Source organism: Triticum aestivum, chromosome 2B, assembly GCF_018294505.1.
Source record: "Triticum aestivum cultivar Chinese Spring chromosome 2B, IWGSC CS RefSeq v2.1, whole genome shotgun sequence".
Taxonomy (NCBI): domain Eukaryota; kingdom Viridiplantae; phylum Streptophyta; class Magnoliopsida; order Poales; family Poaceae; genus Triticum; species Triticum aestivum.
In genome coordinates, this window is record NC_057798.1 from 592,816,108 (window position 1) to 592,822,498 (window position 6,391).

Here is a 6,391-nt window from a genome sequence, read left to right on the forward strand (position 1 = left end):
GCCCGGCCCCACCTCCGACTGTGCCGCCGCCTCCCAAGCTCCGGCCGGCCCTCCCCGAGCTCCTCTCCGTCCTCTCTGGCAGCCGCGCCGCCCCATCTCCGGCCGTCCTCGATCCGCGCGCCCGGATCCAGATCTGGACTAGGTTGATCTTCTTCTCCCCGAAATCCACTAAGTCCTTTTCTGGCATTAATTTTGTTGCATGTTCATCGCACCACAACTTTGCACCCGTGGCTCCGTTTTGGGCGTGTAGCATACCGAATTGTTCGCCTCGACGAGTACATCCTTTCATTTCATTGCATCATTTTCATAATGTTAGTTTCAGATTCTAATCAGAACATGCACTTTTGTCATTTTTGCCATGATTGATGTGTGCATCTTATGAACTTGAGCCCTACATGTGAGTTGAGCTATGCCATGTCTTCTTTACAGATGTGCTTACCATGTATTTTTGTGATCAATGTGGTGACTAGCACAAGCATGCAAACTAGGCTTCGTGATATTGCTGATTCTAGTCCCTGTTCTGCTGATATTTTGATGCCATGTAAACATGATGCTACAGAGAGATCCATGCATATTTTGAGATACTTCAATAACGGTGTTTTGAACATATGGTTATGCTCTATCCATCCATGCCCCCGGTTGCAATTATGGAGTAGTCTAGCATGTCATTTCGGTGCTCTACTTTTGCTTCAAAATGTTTCCTGGCAGATTGTTTACATGTTATTCAATTTTGCCAAGGTTGTTGTAGTTGATCCGTGTATGCTATGATGTTGTTCTTGCCATGTATAGCTTCTATGTCATGTCTTCTTGATGGATGTATTCTAAGATTATCATGAAATGCTCTGTAGTGAGTGTATCGAGCTCGCGAAGGTGCCTTCATAATTCTGTCAATGCCATGGTCTGTTTGCTGAATCTGTTAACGAAACTTGCTATGTTCACATGGGTGCCATCATATCTTCTGGTCCTTTTTGGCTTATGATCAGTAAGCAACTTTTGATCTATGCTTTGAGTAGATTCATGCCATGTCTTGTTTTGCTATTATAAGTTCCTGTAGCATGTTGATAACTTGCTCTGAACATTGCTTCGTGATGCTGTTTATGCCATGTCCAACCTGATATTTTTTCCTCTTTTGCCATGCTTGTTTGAACCTGTTATGGTGTGATTTAGCCGTACCTCCGTGTTCCTATTTTGTTAAGCATCTCCTGTAGATCACTGCCATATGCTTTGTTTTTATGTTGGGGTGCTGTAGCATAGTTTCTTGATGCATGCTAAGTAGCATCATCCTGTTAATCGCAGATTTGTGCTTTTCTTGTTTTGCTTGCCATTTGCAAACTGTGCATCCGTTTCCGGTGATCTCTATATCGATTTCAACCGAAATCATCTCATCTTTCCAACGGCATACTTGGTTTGCCAAGTTGATTCCTTGTTCATCCTTTTTCCTCCCAAAGCACGCATAAGCATTGCATATCACATCCCGCATATCATGACATTGTGCATTGCACCGTGATTTATTGTGGTTCCTTTGCTTGTGTTCTTGCTTTGGGTAGAGCCGGGAGACGAGTACGTGCATGAGGAACCTGTTGAGAACGCTTACGAGGATCAAGCCTTCGACAACTCTGAGAACCTTGCAGGCAAGATGACCATACCTTTGATATCACTTCTATATTTGCTTGCTAGTACTCGCTCTATCGCTATGTTAGCTCTACCTGCCACTGTTTATCATGCCTCCCTATTGCCATGTAAAGCCTCTAACCATCCTGTCCTAGCAAACCGTTGTTTGGCTATGTCACCGCTTTTGCTCAGCCCCTCTTATAGCATTGTTAGTTACAGGTGAAGATGAAGTTTGTTCCTGGTCGGAACATTGATATTTTGGGATATCACAATATCTCCTGTTTAATTAATGCACCTTATATACTTGGTAAAGGGTGGAAGGCTCGGCCTTATGCCTGGTGACTTGTTCCACTCTAGCCGCCCTAGTTTTCATCATACCGGTGTTATGTTCCTTGATTTTGCGTTCCTTACACGGTTGGGTGATTTATGGGACCCCCTTGACAGTTCGCTTTGAATAAAACTGCTCCAGCAAGGCCCAAACTTGGTTTTACCATTTGTCACCTAAGCCTTTTTCCCTTGGGTTTTCGCGAGCCCGAGGGTCATCTTTATTTACCCCCCCGGGCCAGTGCTCCTCCGAGTGTTGGTCCAAACTAGAGAACCGTGTGGGACCATTCCTTGGCAACTTGGATTACGTTGGTACCTGTACGCTTAGCTTATCTGGTGTGCCCTGAGAACGAGATATGTGTAGCTCCTATCGGGATTTGTCGGCACAACGGGTGGTCTTGCTGGTCTTGTTTTACCATTGTCGAAATGTCTTGCGAACCGGGATTCCGAGACTGATCGGGTCTTCCCGGGAGAAGGTATATCCTTCGTTGACCGTGAGAGCATGTGATGGGCTAAGTTGGGACACCCCTGCAGGGTATATTATCTTTCGAAAGCCGTGCCCGCGGTTATGAGGCAGATGGGAATTTGTTAATGTTCGGTTGTAGATAACTTGACACTTGACTTCATTAAAATGCATCAACTGTGTGTGTAGCCGTGATGGTCTCTTCTCGGCGGAGTCTGGGAAGTGAACACGGTTTGTGTTATGGATGACGTAAGTAGTTTCAGGACCACTTCTTGATCACTTCTAGCTTCTCGATCGATGCGTTGCTTCTCTTCTCGCTCTCATTTGCGTATGTTAGCCACCATATATGCTTAGTTCTTGCCGCAGCTCCACCATATTACCCCTTTTCCTACCTTTGAGCTTAAATAGTCTTGATCTCGCGGGTGTGAGATTGCTGAGTCCCTGTGGCTCACAGATTCTACCAAAACAGATGGAGGTGCCCAGGATACCGGCGCAGATGGCGCAACCGAGCTCAAGTGGGAGTTTGATGAGGACCTTGGCCGTTACTATGTTTCGTTTCCAGATGATTAGTAGAGGAGCCCAGTCGGGACGATCGGGGATCTAGCATTTGGGGTTGTCTTCTTTTCATTTGAATTTGACCATAGCCGGTCTATGAGTGTATTTTGAATGATGTATGATCTTAATTATGTATTGTGTGAAGTGGCGATTGTAATCGAACTCTCTTTATCCCATTCTTGTTCATTACATGGGATTGTGTGAAGATGATCCTTTTTGCGACAAAACCACCATGCGGTTATGCCTCTAAGTCGTGCTTCGACACGTGGGAGATATAGCCGCATCGTGGGTGTTACAAGTTGGTAATCAGAGGTATCCCCGACATAGGAGCCCCCTGCTTGATTGTTTGCTGGCGTTGTTGAGTCTAGAACAAAAATGTTTTGAGTCTTAGGATTATATATATCGGAGAGTAGGATTCTTTTTACTCTCCAGTCCCTTCGTCGCTCTGGTGAGGTCTCTTGACGTAGATGTTTTGACTTTCCTCTCCTCAAATTTCACTAAAAATTTTTTAGGATCTCGCGGGTATCTTGGAATCGTTTCGATGGTTTTGTGACGAGAACATTGTTCTTGGTGCCTCTTGTCTATTATGTGGCTTTGACCCGGGGAGTTGAGCTCCGAGGTGTTGTCGTCACAATTTTATCATTGCAGTTCTGGAATACCTGAGTTTTGCCGACATTGAAATCTCTTTTATGCAGTTGTTGGTGAGATAACCTCGACGCCACCCAGTACTGGGGCGGGAGTTCGGGAGTATTGCCATAACTCGTATAACGGAGGCTTTTCGAAGGTTGAGGTACACGATTTCCGAAGGTTGCTTGGTTATGTGTTGACGGATGGATACAGCTGGATGTAGGGATTGTTAGTTTGGGTGAGATATATTGCTTCCCCTGTATCCCCTACACCTGATTGCATAACCAGAAAGTTTCGGGAGTTTATAGGTGGGATTCAAGTAGCTCTAGCATTTCTTCCCGCAGATATTTGGTTTGTGATTGGGTAATCCTTACCACTTATTTGTTCCAGTTGTACCTTGTTTATTTCATTCATCAATCTCTTATCAAGTGGCTTCTCACCTTAATGGATGTGTGATGTTAACTTTGGGAATTCATTCGTTCATCCTTGTTCCAATGTTTATTGTGAAGACTATATGTTGCAATTTCTATCTGTTGATTCAACTTGTCTATCTGTCTATCAAGATGCTAACGGATGTCACCCTCTTCAGGATGGCTCCGCCAACGCGTCAGAATCCGGAACGCAATGATGGGAGTCAGGCGAACCCTCCACCTCCGCCTCCGGAGGCATGGCAAGCTTTGATGGCAGCCACAAACGCCAATGCCCAGATGATGATTCAGCTCATGCAAGAGCGCAACCAAGGCCAAGGCAACCAAGGGAATCAAGGTCAAGGGCAGTTCAATCATCAGCCTCTATTTCCTACCCTTAACCAGTTCCTGGCAAATCAGCCGATGTCTTTCAGCTACTGTGTCGAGTCTGCAAAGGTGAACATGATGAATGCAGCGCAGGCAGAGGATTCTTCTGATGTGATAATGGGTAATCTTCCAGTCAATGATATTCCTGCAAAAGTTTTATTTGATACCGGTGCTTCGCATTGTTTCATGTCTAGATCATTTGTTGCAAATCATGATTTCATTTCAGAAATGTTGGAAAAACCCATGGGAGTTGTTTCTCCGGGCTCTTCTATGAGGGCTACCACAATGATTCTGGATGTTTCTATCAAGATGAGCGACTATAAATTTCTTTCTAAACCATTTGTTCTTGGCGACTCTGATATTGATCTAATTCTCGGAATGGACTGGCTTTCTAAGCACAAGGCTCAGCTTGATTGTGCTGCCAGGCAGATTCAATTGACACACCCTTCTGAGGATGTTATCATCTATGCCGCTCGTGATGAAACCATTCGGTTGTTTTCTCTCAACGAGAAGGGCGAGTTGGATGCTATTTCTCAAATTCCAGTCGTTTGTGAGTACCAAGATGTCTTTCCAGAAGAGCTTCCGAGTATGCCTCCTCATCGGCCAGTCGAGTTCGTTATTGATCTTGAGCCTGGAACCGAACCCGTTTGCAAGCGTCCATACAAGCTTGGACCCAAGGAGCTGAAGGAATTGAAGAAACAGCTCGATGAACAAGAGCGTCTGGGTTTGATCAGACCGAGTTCATCTCCTTGGGGTTGTGGAGTTCTTTTTGTCTAGAAGAAGGATGGCACGGACCGACTTTGCGTCGGTTACCGTCCATTGAACAAGAAGACAATCAAGAACAAGTATCCACTTCCCAACATCAATGAGCTTTTCGAGCAACTCAAAGGTGCTAAAGTTTTCTCCAAGCTTGACCTTCGTATGGGTTATCATCAGATTCGCATTCGTGAACAAGATATTCCCAAGACAGCATTCAGAACAAGCTATGGTTCTTATGAATATACTGTCATGTCTTTCGGCCTTGTCAATGCTCCTCCAACATTCTCTTGCATGATGAACTTTATCTTCAACCCCTACACCAATGAATTCGTTCTGGTGTATCTCGATGATATCTTGGTCTTCTCCAAGAATAAGCAGGATCATGCCAAACATTTGCGATTGGTGCTCGACAAGCTCAGAGAGCATCAATTCTATGCGAAGTTTTCCAAATGTGAGTTCTGGCTTGATGAAGTTCTTTACCTTAGTCATATCATCTCTGCCAAGGGCATTGCTGTTAATCCCGCGAAGGTGTCTGCAGTTGTGAATTGGGAACCTCCTCAGAATGTCAAGCAGCTCCGCAACTTTCTTGGTCTTGCAAGCTATTGCCGAAGATTCGTTGAGAACTTCTCTAAGATTGCAAAGCCTCTTTCCAACCTCCTCCAGAAGCATGTCAAGTATGTCTGGACGCCTGAGTGTGACGTCGCTTTCAACACCGTCAAAGAGAAGCTAGTCACAGCTCCTGTTTTGACTCCTCCTGATGAATCCAAGCCATTCGAAGTATTTTGTGATGCTTCCCTTCAAGGTCTCGGTGCTGTGTTGATGCAAGAGAAAAAAGTTGTGGCCTATACCTCTCGTCAGTTGAAGCCCAACGAAAAGAACTACCCCACTCACGATCTTGAGTTGGCGGCAGTTGTCCATGCATTGATAACATGGAGACATCTCTTATTGGGAAGGCAAGTGGACATTTTCACCGACCACAAGAGTCTCAAGTATATCTTAACTAAACCCAACCTTAACCTCAGGCAAACTCGATGGGTCGAAATGATTCAAGAGTACAATCCGAGTATTGAATATACTCCTGGCAAGGCGAATGTGATTGCAGATGCTCTGAGCAGAAAGGCTTATTGCAACAGTCTAATTCTCAAGCCATTTCAACCGGATCTTTGTGAAGCTTTCCGCAAGCTGAATCTTCAAGTTGTTCCTCAAGGCTTTCTTGCCAACCTCATAGTCTCTCCTACTTTGGAAGATCAAATTCGTG